General features: G+C 42.3%; 1 protein-coding gene across 1 annotated transcript in view; it reads right to left on the reverse strand.

The window, feature by feature from the left end:
- Positions 1 to 24424, reverse strand: part of EBF2 (EBF transcription factor 2) — a 194293-nt gene that overhangs the window by 59600 nt on the left and 110269 nt on the right. The gene's annotated exons all lie outside the window — the stretch shown is intronic.

Consider the following 24424-nt stretch of genomic DNA (forward strand, 5'->3'; position numbering starts at 1 on the left):
TGGTCTGAGGTTATCACTTGTAAGACATATTTTTAAGCCAATATTCTCCTAGATAACCTTTTTTGTGCACTTTTAAAATTGGGCTTCTTTGATCAGATGAGTACAGAAACCAAGAAAAATGGCAGAAGTGGTCTTTTCAGCCATTTACCTATTTAATGTTTGGAATGTTGTTTCGAAATACAATAAGTTTTTCATTTATTTCACTTGCAGAGTCCTTTTCCTTAAAAAAAAAAAAAAATCCAGCTTTTGCAGCGTTAAAGTCCCAGGTGAGCAAGGCCTATTTCCCTTTCTGTTACTATGACAACGAAATTTTACCGCAGTCCCAAAGTCCCTTCAGAACTCTACCATCCACGCCTTGAATTAGAACTTTAAAGGAAAAGATATACATTTCTTCCCCAGGATTTACCAACAAAAATAAGTAGAAATCAACAATGCTTCCAAAAATTCTATTTTAAAGCAACGGTTGGTGAGATGCCGTCGTGGTGCCCTTCTGTTTATTTTTATTTCTTTAACAATCACACGAAAGAATTAGAGAGCACGCCAATTAATTGTATTTAGCACTTAAAAAAAGAAAACCTGATGGGGAGATAAACAGTAAATGATGAAAGAGGAGAGAAGAGGAATTGCCCTTTCAGGGCATTTTCTCTAGATTTGCTAAAAATATTTGGCCAAGTGTTCCTGACCCCTATCTATAAATAAGGTTGGGTGTGAATTTGGAAAGAATAGCTAAATGCTTCTTTTCATAATTTTATAGCATCTGCTTTTCACTTCTCTCTTTGCATCCTTACTGGGGGGTGGGGGTGGGGGCTAAGCATTGCTTCCTGGGCCACGAAGGTGTCCAGGGCCTTTATCCGAGGTACCAGGCAGAGAACAACAAGGCAGAAGCACTCCTTGCTGCTTTATGCGGTGTTCACATTCACAGGCTGCCCCTGCTTTCGAAAGTGCAGGGGGGCGTCAGTCCACAGCAGCCGGAGCGCGTTAGAAAGGAGAGCTGCTTGTATTTAAGAACAGATTGGTCAAAATTCAAACATTTTCTTTCTTAAGGCAAAGCATTCTTTCACTTGTGCCTTCCTAGCGGGGTCACCTACAGCAACTTAAAATGCCTGGAGATGCTCTCACAAAAGACTTAAAACTGGCCTTTTCCTCACTTGGGTCTCTTTCCAAACAATAGCCCCTGCCCTCACACCACCTTTGCCCTCCAACACCCGCCCCTCCCCCATGAGTGATTTACATCTTTTCCCCTACTAAAACCAAATTTTCTTTTTCTCACAAATTCCTTGGTTTGGGGCAAGTTTTAGCACAACTAGACTCCTTAGAAAGCATTCTGTGTGTTATACTTCCCCTCACCTACCCACCCCCCTCACCTTCTCGAAAATGTACCTGTTGAAAACATTAATGTTCATGAAGGCATTATTATATGAATGGTATGAAAGTGCAAAGGAGATAAATGTTTACATAAAATCAAATTGATTTAGGGGAAGAAGGGGCCCGCTGAAAGGCTTTATTCATTTTAAATTACGACCCTTAACAGTTCTTTGGCTAGAAAACACCCAGTGTTGACTCTTTTGCGGGCCTGGGGTCTGAGTTTGGAACCTACCCAGCCCCCTGCACACTAAGGATATAACATCCTGTTCACAAAGGGGAAGCGAGGGGTGGAGGAGGGAGGGAGGAGGGGGAGAGAGAAAGAAAATTCTCTTGCATTGTATAGTACTTTCTAAAAGAAGGCATAGCTACTTCTAAATGGCTAGCACCAGAAATTATGACCTGCGTATTTTAGATGTGGACCTAGAAATCAATTTAAAGGAATTCCGGGGCCTACTGACATCTCCATTTTTTTTCTCTTCCTTTTACTGATGTCTCCCACTTTCCTCCCCTTCAGCCCCTCCACCCTCTATGCTCAGGGGCTTGGTACAGAACCCTCTACTAACCATCCCATCCATTAGCCATAGGGTAACTTGCAGGGAATAAATCTCCTGGGTCTAGATCCCTCTGAAGCCTGGAAAATGTCAGCTCTCTCCACTCAGCAACGGGAAACCAAAATGAATTACAAGGTTCAGCCCAAATATGCAGAGACTCATCAGGATGCAAGTTGTAATTTTCACTTTCTCCAAACAGTGTTGATTCCAGAAATATTCTAACCACTTAGCATGGTACACTCTACAAGGCTTCTGATCTCATCCCTTAAGAGTGAATGCTAACGGCGCCAGGTATATCCTTGTTTTATTAGAGAAAGAGGAATAGAGAGTGGGGTCCAAATCTGAATTCAAGCCCTCAGCTTTCACTCTGGTTCCTGGGTCAAGTGAGGCAACAGAACAGACCCAAAGGCAGTCCTTCACTGCGCTGATATCTATTAAATGCTGACAGCGTACTAGTCTTGACCTGCTGCCAACTAACTATGTAACCAAGTTACTTTGCTCCTCTAGGCCTCAGTTTCTTTGACTGTTAAAAGGAAGGTTTAACTGGATTATCTCTAGGGTTTCTTCCAACCTTATTATTCTATGATTGCAAAGAAAAGTGTGTAGAGTTGGCAACCCTCCAGAAATGGGGATATTGGAAGAAGAAACCACTGGAAACAAAAGTCTGTGACTTATTGAAGTCCAAGTGGGGGTGTGTGCGGGGGTTTCTGAAAGAGAGAACAAACCCCCCGATCGAAGAATAAGCGAGGACAGCTGATGGGTGGAAAGTGGGGCATCTTGGCTGATGCCTTGACCAGAGCTGGTGGGACCCAGAGGTTGATGGGCCGGTTGTTGAGCGAGAGGCACCACTCTCTTAGGATCCTTTCTCTGTGCTTCAGCAGCAGGAGAAGGTAGCTCAGGAATATCACAGATCAGAGCCATCTCTGTCCCTGCTCCCCATCCTGTGTGGTCCAGAAGCTGAAGGGTACAGGGGTCACCGAGTGCGGGAAAGAAGGTTTGCCAAAGGTCAGCTCCATGCCACACTCTGAGCTATGTGCTTGATATCCAACGCCTCACTTATTTCTCACAACTGTACGAGTGACGAACCCTCTCACAGCTAGGAAAAACAAAGGCGCCAAGAATTTAAGAAATTTGGCCCAAGATCACACCACTTGTCAGCGGCAGAAACGAGGATTTGAACCTGGGTCTTTCTGGCAGCAAGTTCCACCGGGCGTTCTGTGTTTCCTGCACCAATTACACTGTCGTGATGGTTGCACAACTCTCTCGGTATAGTAAAAGCCATTGAATGATACGCTGTGAATGGGTGAACTTTATAGTATGTACACTATATCTCAATGTAACTGCTTAAAAAGAAACTTCAGAAAACATAGTCTGAAAAAAATCAAAAACAACCCCCAAAAACCCATGAAGGATTCTGGTTTCTTGGCGAGGGAGAGAGAGGACTGTAGTATCCCAAAAGGAAAACATGAGGTCAAAGATAGTTGGCGTGGAAGTAAATCCTTACCACTGAAACCCCCTGATGAATTCATTCATGTGCTCATTTGGCCGATTATTAAGTGTGGAGTATGTGCAGTAAAGGATCAGCAGAATGACAAACAAGATGGACAAAATCTTGCCCTCATGGAGCACACAACCAAACTATTTGAAAAATGCTTCTTCAGTTTCTGAGATGAGCCTGGAGACCCCTGAATACGGGTCTGAATAAGATCCCAGAGGATTACCTAGTACCCAAGAAATCTCTTCTCCTCCTAATCTCTGGAATATTAGAACACTCGGCATTGTTCAAGAACACAAAAGCTCCTAGGTGGCTCTAGACATGTCCTGAGCCCACCCCAAATAAAAACTGAGACTCAAACTAGATGTACAAGTAGGGTGCAGAGTTCAGGTCCAGTGGTGGGGTCAGTGGGGAATCTCTAAATCACAGGAAGGGTAACTACTTTATATTCATGCCAGACTTCGAGATTATAGCCAATGATCTAGTACAAAACGCAGCATACTATTTCTCCAGAATTGTGGAAGAAGCCATTCAATTGACCTCCAATTAGAAGCCCAAGATCTAGCGCCTTCTAAAAAATTATAATACAAAAAATCTTTTGGAAAGCACTGTGGAAGGCACAAAGTCTTCTTTCAAGAAAAAAATTAGATAGGAGTGTATATCAAAAGAATGTGAACTTGGCACTAGTAACAACTACCATTATGCAGAGCCTTACTCTATGCAAAATAACATGTAAAGTACCTTTCACTTTGAAATTTCATTCCTTATTCCCTTAAAAAAAATTCTATTTCCATCTACCCTGGAAACAGCTTCTGTGATGACATGGCCACATCTTATACACCATGGAGATGGGAACATCCCCACACTCTCCAAGGGCCAAGAACGGGGATGCTGTATCTGGTTCTCTTTCTGCCACAACGGCCATATATGCAGGTTGGATCACTAAAGGCTGAGCCATATATAGAGTTGATAAACCATGTAGGTGCTTAAAGGTCTATGTCTATTGATTTTTGAGGAAGACACATTTCATCTGGATTAACTGCTAAACCTCCTTTTCCAGAGTCCAATAACTTAAAATCTAATTGCCTTCCACTGTTCGTGCATACTTCTGAAAAGAAAATAATCCTTTCTCTTAGAACACTCTCTCATATCATTTGTGAGAACTACCAAATGTTGGGATGGGCTGAATCATAAAATCATATTTGAAAGAAATGGGCAGTTACCTCTCTTCTCCCAGGATTCTTTCAAGCTTACAGTCTTTACGGGCAGAGGGAGAAGCCGTGTTGGATGGTCACATCCATGGGGCCATTTTCTTACTCTTAAGAATAGCCTTCATGGCAGCTCACTCTGCTTGAGATGGTAGGAAAACCCCTAAGTGATCGGTTTCCACTTGAGACCAGTGTAAAACACAAAGATAATGTTCTAGCTTTAATCTAGGTCTTAACTGTAACATCCTCTTTGAACCTTCTGACCATAGAGGGAACATGTTTTCCTCCCCCCAAAGCCACCAACAGAATCCAAATTCAGACAGCCCAAATAAGAAGAAGGACAGCAGTGGGCCCCGGCCTTGGCCAGAAGATGACGTGCCCTTGATCAATCTGTGAATTGCTGAGATTAGAAAGGGCCCTGAAGCTCTTAAGGCCTTGTGAAGACTCTCACTCAAGTCCACAAAAAAGAAGAGACTGTGGGAGGTCAAACTTCGAGTTGGCTCTTGCTACACCCCCCCAAAAAAACCGTGACAATGGGACATCTGAGAATGCTTGCTACCTGCAATCTGCTTGGTACGATGGCAGTTGGTACAAAGACCCAAGAAGATCCATGGAAAGAGGAGATAATTTAAACGTTTTGACTGACTGGTTTATTTAAGCTTAAATCAAATACTCATTTTTATAAGCTGATTTTCCATGCAATCCACTTATTTAAATGACTCCTTAAAATGTAAATATAAGTACACAAACAGAGTAAGTACAGCATCTTTCCTCCCTACAGACATTCCTAAAGGGTTGTATTACCACAGGAGCTTATTCACCTGCATGATTCCAATGAAAGCCCATTTCAGATCTGAAAGATTTAAGTTTACAGAAAATTTTTAAGGAATATATTTTCTTACTTCTGATTACATTCAATCCCTCTAACTCCCCTTGGCTCAAAGTCTAATTATGATAATGATTATGATAATAATAAATAAATAGCCCCTATTCATTGACTTCATATTATTAGCCATGTATGGTTTCATTTAATCGCCCCAACTCTGAGAGTAGGAGAAATAACATCTCCATTTTACAGAGGAGATGATCAAGACTCATAAAGGTTAGATTACTTGCCCAAAGTCAAACAGCTAGTAAGTGGAAGAGCCCAGAGTGGACCTCAGGTTTGTCTGACTCAGGAAAACATTGTTAAGGTGGGAGCTTGGCCAAGTTTCTTCTGAAGGAAAAGATGGAACATGTTGCCAAGCAGCTCTTTTTTTCAGGAGACCAGTGAGTGCCTCATGGATGTACACAGGGGATCATGTCGCTGTCTACATCTTACTCTCTGTAAATAAGAATGGGGTCACTCCTCATGTTATAAGACAAAACAAGCAAACCAACAACAATGTCTATCATTCCTATCAGGGACTGTGTTCTCTAGAAGTTCTGTGGCTGTATTGGATTCTGCAGAGGAAGATAAGCAAGTCTATCAGATACTTGGAAAACAAGACACCTCAAGAACCCACATGGTCTCAAGAGGGCACGGCCCACATGGCTGTAGTCTCTACAAGAAGAGTGTAAGACGTTGCTTGAGTGGATGAGGAAGATGCAAGGTCATTCGTCCATCAAGACTATGGAGGGAAAAAAAGCTGGAAGTCAAAAGTGTAACAATAAGAAGCTGAATTAAGTCTTGGAAAATTTTTTTGAGAATAAGTCACCAAAGCTAAAATTTGAAAGCATTACCCAGGGGACGGAGGGGAGTCTGCTACACTGGAGATTTTTAAATAGACCAGCAAGCGAATTCCCTTGAAGGCAGGTAATTTCAGGCCATGTGACACCTCACTGGGTGGTGTCCCTATCAAGCCATTTCCAGATGATGTCAAGGCTTTTGTAGTTATTATTATTGTTGTTGTTGTTGCTTAATATTTCAACAGGGACCTTCAGTGTCATCCTCTGTAACATGACCTCGGAGGCCGGTAGTGAGGATTAGTTATCCATGCAAAGTCTTTGGGGAAACGCCTCGTAATGTCACCACTCGCTATGCCCCCCTCCCCCGAATTGACCCTTCTCCCCCCACCACACTTTAAAATGGCCCATTTTCCAAACAAAACTATACCAGAGGGGACTTGCCACAAATTCAAACCTGGTTCTCTCTGCACTGTTTATCTCTCCAGTACTGGTATATACTCCACTTGACGAACTTCCCTTAATTTTTAGGGAGAGGTACTTTAAAAAAAAAAAGAAAAAAGGAAAGAAAAAAACCATGTAATTAATCCATTACAACAGATTGTAGGAGAAGCACAACAACAACAAAAAGATGGTAGGTCAAAACTCCTCATCACGGTTGCCAGTAAACTACGGTCAGGCAAAAGAATTCAGAGCCTCGCACACCCGCTAACTGGCAGTGGGCCCCACCGAATCATTTTCTGTTCAGCATTCACTCCAATTACAAGCTCCTGGAAGTGGCATTTCAGTTTGGCAATAGACCCTTCGTTACCAAACACCAACTCCTGAGTGGGATCTGCTGTGCTCATTTAGGTACCAGAAGGGAGCGACTTCCCCCGCTGTGTAATTATGATTCCATAGCCCCAGATTTCATTTCCAAGTCATTTCATGATTTCTTCCGAAGTGAGGGTCTCCCAAGCTCAAGTGGCAAGGCATTGACTGTAAACAGCCACCGAGGTGCAAAAACAGGGGCTACTTTGATTCTCCACTTATTTCTGACTAGCGCCACACTACAGTTTCTGAGGACCTGGTGTTATATGTTGGGATTTTTTTTTTTCTTCTGTATTCAGACATGTCTTCACTCTCCTGAATTCCATCACTTGGCACCAGGAAGCTTGTAGGGAAAAAATTCTCTAAGGAAAAGTCCTTGTTTTTGCACTCAGATGAAAATCTGACACCACTAAGGAAAATAATAATTGAACTCCTTGGGCTTGAATTGGAATGAAACACAACACTAAGAGCATGTTTGTAATTCCGATTGTTCTCATAAAATGTCTTTGGAGGGCTCTTTGCAACGCGCACAGTTCCATCTTTTCCTCTTTTTGTTGCTGTTTTTAACACGAATCCTCTTCTTTGCCCTATCCTTTCCTCTCCCTTCTCACCAAGAAAGAAAAAAGACTGAGCAAAACTGAACATGCTACAGACTGACTTCAGAAAACGTCTTGCAGTTAGACTTCAGAATTAGTTTACGAATCTATTTCCCTTTCTGATTCCACGACTACTCGAGTGAAGGAGAGAAATGAAGTTATTGGCCAGCCATCAGCTTAATGGGTCCTTACTATCCTATTTCCTTAGTGCCCCTTCTCCCCTTCTGCAGCCTTCCCCTCCCCCTCCCGCCTTTCTGCCCTCCCCGTGAAGCTCATCTATGCTAGGCTGAGCAGTGAACACCAATTACACCAAGAGCCCTTTGCTGCTGCCTGGTCTGCTGGTTTTACTGTTTTGCCAGATGGTTGAGGCCAATGTGTAAAACTCTCTACCCTACCATTAATTCATAACTCGGTAATAACTTTCCCACGGCTCTAGGAAATTGAAATGAAGTGCAAATGTGAATATTTGGAAAGGGAATCAGGGTTGGACAACTATTTTACACCTGACAGAATAGATTCCAGTCAGACAAAAAGATGCCCCGCTTTACACAGGCTGGAGCGTTACTTTCCCGAAACTAAGGCCAACTGACTCCATATGCGATATTGGATAATGTAGCAGACCAAGCTCAGAGTTGGGGTTCCTCCTATTCTCGCCTTCTCTCTGCAGTTTCCAGCTTTATACCTATTGCACCTATGGGTCCATTCACTAATGACCTTGAGTTTGAGCATCTATGTAATATTATATTCTGATGACAGAATTATAGATTAGCAGATATGAGTGCATTCTCTTGCTAAGACAGGACACCATCTAATGTTTGTTAGCATCATTAAACTAAAACTGACTTTTCACCTGCTCCCATACCATATGCAGCTGCAAATTTTTAAATTAAACTATGAAGCCATGCATAAATTTACATATATTACAGACTAGCCTCTCCATTTAACATGCAAATGTACTCCAATGTTTCAGAACACCTTCTGTCGCTAATTAATTTGCTGAATTATAATTAGACTAATCCTGCATAATTAATAAGCACAGATTTTTTTTTAATTTGTAAGCAGCTTGAGGAGATCATTCACTTCCTTCTATAAACTGCTAAGTAAGTGTTAAAAAAAATCTGGAAAGAACATGTGTGAAAAGGTATGTTTGATGTCGCATACAAACTCAAACTAGCGTGGAAGATGCAGAAGTCAGTACTGATAAAGGTACATATTTGAAGCCAACATTCAAACAATCAAAAAAAATCACATTCAGAGGATGGGGACTAATTCTCCCTTTGTCTCCTTGTATATAGTGTTTTATTCTTTGCCTTCTATCCATCGGCTCTTCCAAGATCACAGAGGCGGGAGAGGATTAAAGTAACCGTATGTTGTATTAGGAGAGATAATGATATTAACACTCCACTGTATATCAAAACACTCTGTGCATGCTGGGTGCTTATAAGCCCCTTTGATGGTATTTGGAATCATTTTCATTTTGGCTGCCAAACACACCCGAGATCCATCTAGTGGAAACAATTAAGTTCCATTAGTACTGTATCCATTTGGTAATGATTACAATGAAGGGTCCCTCTTTAATGCTGAAGAGTAGAGTCTCAAAGAAATGTAGGCATCTGTGCACTTGAAAACGTGAGACCATACAGTTTTACAACCAAGCATGAAGCTTAATTTTGACCCCTAAAATAAACCAGGATCAGGAGAGCTCAAGGTATGGGTAGATGACCAGTTAGAAAATTCGAAGCAAGGTGGGAATCTAGAAGGCCAAGGTATGCTTAATAGATAGCCACATAAATTGAGATTCTAGAAAGACAAAGTGGGAAATGTGTGTTCTGGCAGGGAAGTTATTAAATCTTCAAAGAGAAATCGAATTTTAGAGAAAACAGAGAGGTCCTCGGCCCTTCCACTCAGCGAATTCACTAATATCAGCGGCCAAAAGATTGTGAGGCCAAAAGGATGGAGCCACCTGAAATGAGCTTGGCTTTCTATCATTGCAATTTCATTTTTTATAGTGACTCTATACACAATAGAAACGTCTTCTGAAGAATGGGAAACAATATACACTAATGATGAAAAATGTGAAAGAGAAGTTAAGGAAACACTCCCATTTACCATTGCAAAAAAAAGAATAAAATATCTAGGAATAAACCGACCTAAGGAGACAAAAGACCTGTATGCAGAAAACTATAAGACACTGATGACAGAAATTAAAGATGATACAAACAGATGGAGAGATATACCATGTTCTTGGATTGGAAGAATCAATACTGTGAAAGTGACTTTACTACCCAAAGCAATCTACAGAATCAGTGCAATCCCTATCAAACTACCAAGGGCATTTTTCACAGAACTAGAACAAAAAATTTCACAATTTGTATGGAAACACAAAAGACCCTGAATAGCCAAAGCAATCTTGAGAAAGAAAAATGGAGCCGGAGGAATCAGGCGCCCGGACTTCAGACTATACAACAAAGCTACAGTAATCAAGACAGTATGGTACTGGCACAAAAAACAGAAATATAGATCAATGAAACAGGATGGAAAGCCCAGAGATAAACCCACACACATATGGTCACCTTATTTTTGATAAAGGAGGCAAGAATATACTATGGAGAAAAGACAGCCTCTTCAGTAAGTGGTGCTGGGAAAACTGGGCAGCTACATGTAAAAGAATGAAATTAGAACACTGCCTAACACCATACACAAAAATAAACTCAAAATGGATTAAAGACCTAAATATAAGGCCAGACACTATAAAACTCTTCGAGGAAAACATAGACAGAATACTCTATGACATAAATCACAGCAAGATCCTTTTTGACCCACCTCCTAGAGAAATGGAAATAAAAACAAAAAGAAACAAATGGGACCTAATGAAACGTAAAAGCTTTTGCACAGCAAAGGAAACCATAAACAAGATGAAAAGACAACCCTTAGAATGGGAGAAAATATTTGCAAATGAAGCAACTGACAAAGGATTAATCTCCAAAATTTACAAGCAGCTCATACAGCTCAATATCAAAAAAACAAACAACCCAATCCAAAAATGGTCAGAAGATCTAAATACACATTTCTCCAAAGAAGATATACAGATTGCCAACAAACACATGAAAGGATGCTCAACATCACTAATCATTAGAGAAATGCAAATCAAAACTACAATGAGGTATCACCTCACACCAGTCAGAATGGCCATCATCAAAAAATCTACAAACAATAAGTCCTGGAGAGGGTGTGGAGAAAAGGGAACCCTCTTCCACTGTTGGTGGGAATGTAAATTGATACAGCCACTATGGAGAACAGTACGGAGGTTCCTTAAAAACCTAAAAACAGAACTACCATATGACCCAGCAATCCCACTACTGGGCACGTACCCTGAGAAAAACATAATTCAAAAAGAGTCATGTACCACAGTGTTCATTGCAGCTCTGTTTACAATAGCCAGGACACAGAAGCAACGTAAGTGTCCATCAACAGATGAATGGATAAAGAAGATGTGGCACATATATACAATGGAATATTACTCAGCCATAAAAAGAAACGAAATTGAGTTATTTGTAGTGAGGTGGACGGACCTAGAGTCTGTCATACAGAGTGAAGTAAGTCAGAAAGAGAAAAATAAATACTGTATGCTAACACATATATATGGAATCTAAAAAAAAAAAAAAAGGTTCTGAAGAACCTAGTGGCAGGGCAGGAATAAAGACGCAGACATAGAGAATGGACTTGAGGACATGGGGAGGGGGAAGGGTAAGCTGGGATAAAGTGAGAGAGTGGCATGGACATATATACACTACCAAATGTAAAATAGATAGCTAGTGGGAAGCAGCTGCATAGCACAGGGAGATCAGCTCGGTGCTTTGTGACCACCTAGAGGGGTGGGATAGAGAGGGTGGGAGGGAGACGCAAGAGGGAGGAGATATGGGGATATATGTATATGTATAGCTGATTCACTTTGTTATAAATCCGAAACTAACACACCAGTGTAAAGCAATTATACTCCGATAAAGATGTTTAAAAAAAAAGAATGGGAAACAATTTTCCCAGGTTCATTACCAAACCAAGTGTATCTTCTTCCTTACTAGCCAGCCAACATTTCTTTGCTTTTTTTTTTTTTTTTTTTTGACAAAGCTAAGACATAAGCTAGCTTGAGACTTGAGAAGAAAGTTTAAAAGTGCACTGATCCCTCAGAGGCCCGTGGCCACATCCAGGAGCAGATGCCGGGGGCTAAATGGAGGGGCTGCTTCTGCTTCTGCCCTGAGATGCATTTATTAGACTCCCCTCCTCCTTATCCGGAAGGAGGACCCAGAACAGCTACCTCCTGGGGCTAGTGCAATGACTAACCAGAGTGAGAAGAATATTTTGAAAGCACCTGGAAAAAGCTGCTGCAATTTTTCTGAGCGAAGCAATGTTATTACTTGGATAGTTTGGACACATAAGACATTTGGACCGTTCTTCTGATCCAAACCATAGCCTTTGCCGTTGGTCCCCATCTGAAGAGATTAAATGGTTCAGGAAGATTTTTAAAAGCCTAAAAGAAAGGGAGCTTTCTGTGCCTTTCTGAGTTACTCAGAAGGAACATAACAACAGCTGGAATAATAATATTAATAAGAGGCTAAAATTATTTCCTTTCCAAAAAATATACGAATGGCAGTGGAAATCTTTAATAATCTCTTCACTTTTCAAGAAAAATCATTTTAATGTATTGTGCTTGTCTTTCAGACTCCCCATACCCCATTGTGAGGGGTTATAAGAGGAAATCTGGTAGCTCGGTAGTTGGGAATGTGTGCGGGTCTATTTTTCTAAAGCCAAAAAGTGTTTAATGGTTAAACTCAGAGTGAAAGGAAGGGTCTCCCCACTTCCTACCGTCATGTGTTGGACCGAGCCTCCTACCGACTCTCTGGGGAGCATCTTAGAGGTAGAAAGAGGCAGACAGGTCCCCCGGTCAAAATCCCTGTATTGACAGGCAGGTGGTTTGGTTTTGGCGTTTGGGGGGTATTTTCTTCAGCTTTGCCCAGTCAATTTATAACTATGTACCAGTGGGAGAGAGCAAAGGGGAAACAATTGTGATCCACGTATAGTTAGCTTTTGAGAAATTCCTGACAAGTTCTTAGGGGGAAAGAGAAATTACTTAGGGGCATTTAAACACAAAGGTGTAAAACAATTAGCTCACAGACCCACATCTCCAGCTGGTGGGTTTTTCCCCTCACAGATATATTCCAGGAAATTTCTCTAAATTAATTTTTTTGGCAGGAGGATTTTCCTCCACGAACATGATTCTAGTTTGTGCTTGTGATTCATTCTCTCTCTTTCCCTTTCTCTTCTCTCTCTTCCCAGTTTCCAAATTCAGGATGGTGTGTTATGGTTTTTAAGGGCTTCATCAAAATTTACAGCAGGGTCAGGGGAGAGTTGAGTTGGGAAGAAAGGGTGACTGCAGAAAAGAAACCAAGATGAGAATTACATCAAAGCTCCATTTCATCTGAAGAGTATGACGGCTCGCCTCCACTCCAGCCATGAAGACCCACATTCACAGCTAATGTAACCTTCATGCCAAAAAAAGGGAAAAAGAAAGAACGTGTAACCTGACAGGTAGCAGGTGGTACATACGGAATTATCATTGGCTATTAACACCAGGTTGGATATCATATTAGCCACTTTCAGACTGCATTTGCCAAACCCACATAAAAATATAAAACCAAGTATTTAAATATTCTGTCGCTCCCTTACCAAAACAGACTTCCTTATATTACTCATAGTGGAGTCAGCCGGCTTTCATTAGAATTTTTTTAACTTTTTTTTCCTTAAAGGAAGAACTAAACCTAGTTGACAGAAAAGAGAAACTGGGACAAAAATCAGGTCAAGAATTTGATACAAAAGACATTCAGATAAAGCTAATAATATTCCAGAGTGTTGTTAGTTGAGCAGACTATGATTACATTCGTCTAATCTCAACCCAAGCCCTATATAATCTACGTGAGGTTCCAGGAATCAGAAAAAAAATTTCCATTTTTTTTTCATTCAAACTTTGTTGATTCTAAGTCCTCTATTCACTCTGTGGGATGTGACTAACTTTTTGGAGGTTTCCAAATCTTAGTACCAAAAAATGAAACCTTTCTTTTAGCTGCCTTTAAGAGATTTTTACTTGTTCCCCTTTTCTTCATTGTCTGGAATACAATTGCATTTTGTATTAACTCTGGTCATCTCAGAAAGACCACTAACTAGTCGGTTTTCATTCTGCCCATGAGTAGAGAACCAGAATCTCTCCTTTCATATTCTCTTTCAAAAAACTAAGGCTCTGGCGAAAAGTCTCATGATGGAGCCAGAAACCATCTAGACCCCAGCCTCTCCACGGGGAACAGAAGCGGTCCCTGGGCACTTTTCCTGGGCCATCCCACATTTCTAACCTTTCTCTTCCATACCATAGGATCAGTACGCTGGATTACCAAAACAGGACATGATACTGAACCACTTTATTTCAAAAATGGAGGCTAGGCATAAAGCCCCATTTGAGCTATTGGGATTTCTCACCCCAGGTTCAAAAGGAGGCTAGATGTGAATGGGGCAGATTCATGTGACGCCCCTAAGTCAGCCCCGGCTTGCTTAAAACAAGACCCTGAGTTCATTTTCAGGGTTCAAAAGTCCTCGACTGAGCCTCGCCAAACTCCAGCTGTCCAAAGAAGTCACAACTGATGAGACTTTATCTTTTTTTTAAACCTGGTTTTATGTTACTTGGTGTTGTACAAGTCCAGACCATTTCTAAAGATTGAAGTTGATCTTTGATACTTATTCCTACCCTTCATTAAATGAGATCTGTTCTTAAAGCCTGCTGCAGTACATAGTGTATTCACTAGAGACCATATAATCAGGATGACTCTAATAAAGAAAACTGTTCCTGAGAAACCGACTGTGAGGGTATTTGATATCTACAAAGATCCTAAACTTTAAAATAGTTCAACTGCTCATTTCCTCTGCCAGAACAGATAGCGTTATTGCGTCAACACGCACACACATGCGCACACGAGACAGGGTAGCACAGAAAAAGATAAACGTTGCATCTAGTCCCTAAAACTCAGTTGCAACTCTCAGTGCTATTGGCTTTCTCTCCCTCCAAAATGCCTTTGAAAGAAGTTCTCATAAGCCAAAAGAACCACCGCAAGTTCTTTTCAGGATGAGGCAGAGAATTAAATAAATGACTAAAATTTTAAGATCGTGAGGGGAAAGAAAGACCTGGAAAAACAACATGCTCAGTATCAGATAATCTGCAAAAACCTGAGACTGGGTTTCACCCAAATGAGCCTTCCCTGCCCTAGACGTTGGAGTTGGGTTCATGGTCTCTCCCCACTCAGTGGACAACGGAACACAGCCATTAACGGAAAAAAAAAAAAATAAAAGACTTCCTCTGGGGAGTCAAACAGCTGACCGGGGAGTCAAACAGCTGACCTGGAAGTAAAACATCTCAGACCTTCACTCAGAGGCCACAGAGCCTGTTCGGCTTTCTCAGCGAGCACAGGACTGGGTCCAGGAGCATGGGAAAGCGATGGCCACAGCTCCCTGGGGAAGATGCACAGAAGGTCGCGCGGCCAGGCTGGGAGAAAGGCAGCTCCTGCAGCCCAGTAGTGGCTGACTCGGACACCAGCAACCCAATGCCAGCTTCTGCCTGTCGAACCCATGGTCAGGACGGCCACCCCCAGAAACGGCCCAGGAAAGCCTCTGGCCCAGCACAATCCCAGGGAAGTCATCTTGTCCCATGCATGAGTCGGAATGTATTGGCTGTTCATTTGACCTGAATTGAAGTTAAAAGTCCTCCACCCCTCCCGTTAGAATCCTGCCTTGAAATACAGCAGAACCAGAGAAATCAGGCCCATTTCTTTCACCAGCCCTCAGCTTGCCAAGGTGATTACAGCAAAGCCACACTGAACAAACAGCTAGGCATCTAGTCCGCGTCTAAAGTTCTTTATTTTTTAAGAAAAAGAAAAACGAAAAGAAAAGGAGATTTCACCACTCCTGGTGTGACACGCCTGCTTCAAATATTTTTTTAATAATACAGGTTTTGAGCTGATCAAAATGTGTTCCCATCTCTCTGCTTTGTTATCTAAGGTCTTGAGTTGGAGGTGAGGGGGGCATTTTTAGTTCAAGTCCCATATAAGTCAGAATGAAAGGCCCAGTGAAGTCTAACTCATGGTCCTTCACAGTTTGTCCTAATCTTCTATGATTTTGTTAGGAATATATTCTATCTTGGGGCTGGCCAAGATTATAATAATGTCTTTTTTGGTGAACAAAACTAGGCAGATTGACTTTTATATTACAATTTAGAAAAACAACAACAAAAAATAAAACAAGAGATAAAGTAGTTCGTGGACCAATTTTGTTCTTAACTCTTTTAACCTGGGCTTCACCCTTCTCCAAATGAGATGACTCACTGAAAAGTGAAGATAAATGTCATCTCCGTTCCATGTGATCTATGAAATTAATCCCCCATGTTTATGTTAATACCGATCACGTAACATAGGATGCAGTCTGACCTACAGGATAAAACAGAAGAGGGAGGAGAACATGTTCAATCACTGTCTGTACTGCCGACAATATTTTCACCTCTCTGTGTTTCACTTGCCTATCTCGCCCCTTGTACACGTTCCCTCACGTCTTCCCTGTTAAATTGGGCAATACCTCTGAGAGATGCTGCGAGAATTACTGAGGTGCTTTGGGAAACAACTTAAAACACCTTTTAGAACTTCCCTGTAAAACAGCGATATCGTTCCTACCATAGCATCGGTCTTCTGGTGAAGAACCAGAACACATTTAGCAAACTGTCCTTCTCCTCAGTAAAAAAAACGATCCCACGCAGGCGCCCTCCCCCCAAAGTGTTCCGTTTATTTCCTGAGAATAAATTACACGGAAGGAGGGCACGACGTCTAGTAATTAAGTCGCCACGTGAAGAAGGGATCAACGCTTACACTTTAGGGGTTAAACCCAGAGCCGATGACTTCGGGAAGGAATTCGTGTTCTGTGTTCAGCTGTAAAATAAACTGGGAGTTCTGTGTTTGGTGTCTGACACATCTTTCGAAACACGAAATCAATTTAATATCAATAATTGCTAGATAGATGCTCGATTCAATGAACCAACGCAGACAGCTTTGTTCACAGAGAAAACAGGGCCAAATGGTTTTCATTAGCATGACTAATCCTGAAGTTGCGTGGTTCGATAGTCAGACGTCTAAGCATGAATTCTGACTCTTGCAATATAGAGTTTGGCACAAGACATTATGAATCCAGCTATCCGACTCCTTTAACATACAGGCTGGATGTCAGAAAAGCAAGGTGACATTTAAAGCACCTGTATCCACTACAACGGTGCCCACTGGAGCTCGGTCAGATACCAGGTGCATGGAAAATAAGGAACTTGCCCTTCAATGCGGGGCTGAGGCTCTTCCCAGACCTGTTTCTGAGGTGCTCTGGAAACACCTGCTTTGCCCTTGGGGGGACAATCTTAACAGTGGTTTCAAAAACCAGTCCTGTTTTCATAGCTCTCCAGCAGCCCTGTAATGCCGGCATTTTCCTGTTGTGATTACAGGACCAAACGGGGCCCCGTCACGTGGAGAGCTGGTAGCATTTTCACCTCAGCCCCTGAGAATATTTCCGTTTTTTGGAAATTCGGACATAGCTCTTCTCCTTGTAACGCTCTCGATTGTGAAAAGTTATGACAAATTTTATCCCTAAACCACCTGTGAATTTCAGAATCTCTCTCAGGCTTAACTGGAAAAGAATGGGCTTTGCAGGAGAGCAGGGGTGTATAAAAGGAGCCAAGGAAGGTCAGCAGAGTGACTGGTGAGGGTGGAAGCTGGGGGATTGTCAGGGCCTGGGCTCCACCAAGGACTCTGGGCCCTGGTACAGGGTGTCATGTGGACATGTGCAGTGCTGGCAGAGCACTTGGGACCTTGCAGAAGGTACCCTGTGCACGTTGTCATTTGTCTCTAATCCCCAGGTGCAGCCACTCGCCCTTGACCCACCATGACATTACTCCAGCTAGTCCTTGTGACAACACTTCATCAGTTGCCTTTTGAAGTGTGTATGTGTGTGTGTGTCTGTGTGTGTCTGTGTGTGTGTGTGTGTGGACTGCCAGAAACACAGAATAGCTCTTCGGGGCCGCCAAACCTCTGCTCAAGTCTCCTTTGGAGGTCTGCGGGAGCCTTGGGTCTGAGCAGCTGCCTCTGAGTCACGATGGGCCTTGGGGCCCCAAATCCCTTCATAGGCCATCTGGGGAAAGGGAGAGAGAACTCAGCTTTTCATTTCCATGATACAAAAGAAGATTTTTTTTTTTTTTAAGAAGATTTTTTTTTAAAGCCCTTATAACCTATGTGGGGAATGCATTGAAAAGTCAAGCATGATTATCTCTATATTTGGGTTTGAAATTCACAGACACTGATTAGAAATGTTTCTGAAGTGCAACTGATTTCTGCAAAGTATCAGCCAGTTTCTTCCAGGCTCTACTCTCTGTTGGGGTGTGTGTGTGTGTGTGTGTGTGTTTGAGTATGTGTGCATTGTTGATCATAATGGTTCTCTTACTTACCCAGTTTACATGGCTGCAAACTGTTCCTCAACCCTCCCTAACCCAACAGGAGTTCTCAGGAGTCTGGACTCAGATGTGCAGTCAGCTCAGAGGAGTGAAGAGGTGTCAGGCCCTCTGCTGTGAGGCAGGACCACCAGGTGAGGGCTCCCTGTCCCCAGGTACCGACAGACCACACCACAACGTGTGAAGAGGACCCTGTCGTCCTCTCCCTGTGGTGGCCTGGTTGAGAAATGAAGGGTTTCTGTGAATTCTCTGGGACTGAATCAAAGGCAGCCTGGCTCACCCACTGGAGATGCCGTTGCAAAAGGAAGGTACTTAGGAAACATCCTGTCTGGCCCATGAACTTTCTCCTCCCACCCCCACCTTTCCTGTCTTTCTAATGTTCTTCCCAAGTCTCGCTAAGAAATAATACACGACTGCTTGGATTGGATGGTGATCAAGTCTCTTAGGAAATAGTCTGGAGAGGTGGAGAGGACTCCTGCCTCTGTGAGCTGAGCCTCTCAGTCTTTATCCCTCGACTTGGACTTTTTCTCCAGCATCACCTTCTCTGATTCAGAGTGCACCCTACTGAGGGTTTTCATTTCGTCAGAAAATCTGCGTGGGTCCCGGCTTCCATGAGGCTCATTGATCCCTCCCACATGTTTTACTTAGTAAAGAAGTGAAGGCCAACTCCCAGAGGCCCGAGTCCTGTCCACATTTCCTATGAGATTTTATCACCTTCAACCCAGGCAATAGTTTATTATTTCGCAGCAAGACTTGAGAGGTACCCTAGAAAGTTCTATGCATCACCTTTGAAGCAATCTAAATTCGCTAAACTACCTGAAAGGTATGAGAAGAGGCTCTCCAACAGTTCAGGTAATCTCTTGGGATCAGGAAGAAAGTCCCTTTGATCTCTTGGGACCAGCAAGAGGGTTTTGAAGTCCCAGGATTCAGGAAACAGAAGAGGGTTTCAGGACTTTGATGGTGAGTGTTGAATGTCAACTTGGCTGGGCTAGAGTACCCAGTTATTCAATCAAACACTAACCCAGGTGTTACTGTGAGGGTACTTTGTGAATGTGCTTCACATCTATAATCAGTCGACTTTCAGTAAAGAAGACGATCCTCATAATGGGGGTGGGTCTCATCCAATTGGTTGGCGGCCTCTAAAGGGCTAAGATGGACGTTTCCCAGAAATTCTGCCCCAAGATTCCAGCATCAATTCCTGCCTGAGTCTCTAGGCTGCCAGGCTGCCCTATGGGTTTTGGACTTGCCAACCCAACTGCATGAGCCAATTCCTTAAAATAAATAAATTAATATATACACTTAATTTATTTATTTTAAGGCATTTTATATATATATATAATTTGTTGAATTATATATATTATTTATTTAAAGGATTATATATATGTACACACACACACACACACACACACACATATAATCTCCTATTGGTTCCTCTCCAGAGAGAACTTCCATCATAGACGCTTAAAGACACAAGAGCCTGGCAGTACCAAATAGCGGCCACTTCTTCGCCTGGGTGGATAACTCCTGGGTGAGCTGTCCTGTTCTTGGTGGACATTTAACCTTCCTTCTGAGTGTTAGAAGATGGGATGGGGGAGAAGAGGGAACATCCCCATGATTTGTGCTGCCATGGCCTTACAACACTTATTTTTACATCTCAGTTGGAACTTAACTCTGAAACGGAGTTTACATGATCTTGTTATTATTATGGTCCAGCTATAATTAAAGTGTGTCAAGTATTGTGGGTTGGTTTTTTTTTTCTTCTCTGAGAAATTCCCTACGTCTCCAGAAGGGTTACATAACTAATAAGAAAATCTTGTCAGGAATAAAACCTGGCCTGTATGGCCTCAGGAAATGTACTTACTCCATTCAGAGAAAACAGAAATACAAGGAATCAGGTCCATTGTATACGGAAACAAGGCTTGTCCCTTTTCCTCCACACAACTGTGGCCAAGCTTTCAGAAACGGTCAAAATGGGTTTCCCCTAATTAGTAGGGAAAAGAAACGGCTGAGGATCCGGTAGATTAAATGTTTTTCTTTAGGGTGAATTCAGTCGGGGGGTGGGGGTGGGGCGGGGGGAAGGCACAGCTAGCATGGATTCCTAAAACATTTACCCTGCTTTCTTGGGGCTGTTTGGCATTTACGATGCACATGCCGAATTTCCATGTGCTTCAGGAAGAGAAGAACCTCTTAGAAACCTGGTCTCTATGAGCTCAAGTCTTAACATGTGTTGACTGCAAAAGAGAGCAAGAAACCCACAGAAACCTTTCATTTGTTCCAGTCCATGGAGATGGAAATCTATTCCACCATGGAGACGGAGGGTGGAAATGAACCAGAGGATATCCCTTTTCCACCAAGAAGTGGATCAGACTTGGCAAAGCTACAAACTGAGCAGGAAATATTCCCTACCTTCCAAGATGAACCTTCTACGTGGGAGGCCCCTACCCTACAGGGTTCTTATTGAGATGCCTCCATATCAACACTCCATAAGTGGTAGTTGTTGTTATTATTGTGATCAGTTCAAGAAGAACTGTGCAGAGTCCTACTGCAAATAATACAACTACCTAATGCTTACTGGGCGCTGACCAACGATCCGCTTGTATGAATTCATTTGCGTGCTCACAATGCATTAACTGTATTATATTCATGCGTTGCTTTCATTGTAACGTATGAATGCACTGAATGCTTGTGAGATGAGTATCACTCACATCCTCCTTTTACACAGATGGGGAAACTGAGATGTAAAGAGGTAAGGCACTTGCACGAGGTCACACAGCTATTGGACGATGTAGAAGGGATACGAGCCCAGGAATTCTGGCTCCAGAGTTGACGTGTTTAACCACGGCACTCATCCAACTCCCATGAGGGGGAGAAGTGATCACTGCAATTTCTTTTTTCCTCTGAAGCATTTTTATCGGGTGATTTAAAGCACTGAATTCGATGTTTATTGAGAGCAGACACTCAATAAGGCTGTTTATTGTGTGATCATTGTGTTTTGAAGGCAGAGAACGTTTCTGTTTTAAAATTTATTCCCTTTGTTCCTTCATTCCCTTCTGTCGGGTACCTTTTTATTTTCTGCTTTTGAAACCTAAGTTCTACCCATCTTTCGGGGCACACACAAAGGTCATCTCCTTTATAAACCTTGATCCTTCGGTCCACAGGGTTGCCCCCTCCTTGGCATACATGCACACATGCATGAGGAAGATCGTACTGGTGCTGGGGGAGCCTTTACAACTCCTTTCTCCACCCCCGCCCCCCTACCCTATCACTAAGTTGCAGGCCTTTAACCAGATGCAGATAACCAGTGGGAAGACGAGTGATGTGGAATCGTGTTAGAAAGGGCTAAGGTTTGCAAGAGACAGACAGGGAGACAGAAGGGGAAAAAGTGAGAGGGTGAGAACTTAAGGATGAGAATGAGGAGAGGGGATACAGATTTCGTGGCAGCCGAGGAAGGGAGAAGGAATGGAGAACAAAATAACAATGCAAAAATCTTATGAATTGCATTCCCCTCACTTACTTTACTGCTCCTTGAAAGATGCCTAGAAGAAAACTAGAATTATTTTCAATTACTTCTGAAATGCTTGAATGTGACACATGCTGAGACAGGCACACACAGGCTTTTGGTTTTACTCAGCTCACATCCCCAAGGCTCATCCAAGATCATGTATACTTCTCGACTGTACTGCTGACTTGAGTTGTCCCAAGTAGTATAGAAGAAAAGTTCTGGGAGAGCTGGTTTACAGCCCATTACTTCACAGCTGTGTGACTTTAGGGAAGTCACTGAACTGCTCTGAGCCTCACTAATGTCCACCTATAAGAAGCAAGTAAGACAATCTATGCAGAAGTGTGCTGGGAACCATGAAGTGCTACATCAATGTTACCACGACTCCCTGCCTGGAAGGGACTCATTGAAATCTTGTTGAGTGACTGACTGATTGATTAACTCTGGCCAGCTTCCTTAAAACATCCCTCATTGAGCTGAGAAGTGGGACAGCTCTGTAAGTCAAGCGACATCCAAGAAAATCCACTTGGCTTTACAGCAGCCCAGTCCAAGGGGTTTTTAAGTTTATAAATTTACTTACAAACAAATCACTTTCTGTTGTTCAATGAACTGCACTTTGGTGGAGACGATGAGATTCGTCAGAAGAAATGAGAATGTCATTTTGGCTAAAGGCACATTTGAAGTTGGAAGGACCTGGATTCCCAGAATCTAATTGGAGAAGACAGAGACGCCAACACCCTGGACCAGCTCTGGACACACAGTAGGCGTTTCTGAAAACACTAGGGCTTTGATTGGGTCCATCCATTTCTGAGTATGCTAGCCTGCCTGGTAAGGTTGTTGTGAAACACCTCAGCACTTCCGTGACCTCATGCAAACAAAAACGACTTGAAGTTGAATAGCGTTGAAGCGAAGGAAACTTCAAACTAAATTTTTATTGAAATTCTCCCCATTGTCAGCCGACATTTTCAATTTTCATTTCCCTGCCTCAGCCCGTTTTGCCATAGAAACTTGGATGTTTTCATTGGACAGCAGCCAGTGAACATTGGACTGAAGGGGTACACTATAAATTTGGAAAAATAAATAAATGCTTCAGAACTTCCACTTGAAAACCACAGCTAAAAATGAAATCAAATCTGACCCACCCCTTTTCTTTTAAATTGTGGGAACAGACTCCGTCTGCCTCAATTTTTAAGCCCATATTAAATTTTATATAAGCACCTTGGAGACCCATGCCTGGCCTGGTCTGAAGCAACTGTGGACCCTTTGACTCATACACAAGGTTTGAAGAGCTTGAACGAGAAGGTATCATCCCTCCTACACCACGTTCCTTAATAAACATGTGTGCTTAAAAAATAAAAAGGGAAGGAAAATCGGTGTATGGGCATAGAGAAAATAATTTACTCCAAATTGCTCCTTTGATGAATGTGGACAAAAGAATAAAATTTGTCACCCAGCTAATATTACCATCAATATTTTGTCCAGCTACATTCCTTCCCATTTAAAAACAGTTCAATATCCCTTTTACCTTCAAGTAGCAGCACTTAATAAACAGTGATGGATGGTTTTTATTTTTGTTCGCACTTCAGTCTTCCCTGCTCCTGTTACGAGGGCACTGTTTTGCTTGGGGGAAATGTAGATCTTCCGTCTTTCTTGCACTGACATACATCCCTCAAGGAAAGACGGCCATATTTAATTCATAACCCCCATCGGCTACACAAACATACAACTTCCCATCAATTAGGCAACACAGAGATGCTGTTAAAAATCAATGAGCTTATTATTAAATATATTTTTTTCATGTAGCAATAATAGTTATTGCCTCACTATTGTTCTTACTGCAATGTCAGCTGTTGAGGCAGCTTTTCAGAGAGTTTGATTGGTTTTGATGTTGCTAGCAAGGCGTTCTATGAAACGAGGGATCCGGGTGAGGCTTTCCTGTTCTGTCTCCTGCCACATTTAGAAGCCATCAAGAAAAGGGGGGAAAATGAATGCTGTAGAGGAAGGAACCTTGGACTGCAAGCAAAAGACCTGGGTTCTAGACCCAGCTCTGCACGTAACTAGCTGTGTGACCTTGGGTAAGTCTCTTCTCCACTCTGAGCCTTAGCTTTCCTCATTTCTAAACATGAGAGGGTTAGCCCACATGATTGCTGGGGTCCCCTCCATTCTGAAATGTGGGTTTTTCTAATAACTGTTGTTTTACTGACAACGGAAACAGGGAGAAATTGGTTCAGTTCAGCAACCCTCAATTGTTCTTTTCGAAAGACTCTTGTTTTAAAAAAAAAAAGGAGTGGGTAGAGAAGGGGAAATGCTACCAAATCTGGAACAGACGTTCAATTGATCCGGAAACCAAATACGTCCATATTTGTGTTTTCATCCTCGTTGTATGTTTATTAAAAATAATTTTGATATTTTGACACATGCCACTACTGTGGGAGCCTCCTGCCTACAAACAGAGATGTTAAAACTGTGCCAGCACATGCAAAGGTTAAAAACAACATTGCACAGATTTTGGCAACTACATCATATGCTGTCTGGCCGCAGCTGATCTGAACTGAGTCCCCCCATAATTACAGGAGAAGGTGGAACAGGTTTGCTGCTAATTGGAAAATTCTGCAAATGGCAGCACTGAAGTAAATTGACAGTCGTTAGAATATTAGCAAAATGAGAG

The sequence above is a fragment of the Pseudorca crassidens genome, chromosome 7 (assembly GCF_039906515.1).
Source record: "Pseudorca crassidens isolate mPseCra1 chromosome 7, mPseCra1.hap1, whole genome shotgun sequence".
NCBI lineage: Eukaryota > Metazoa > Chordata > Mammalia > Artiodactyla > Delphinidae > Pseudorca > Pseudorca crassidens.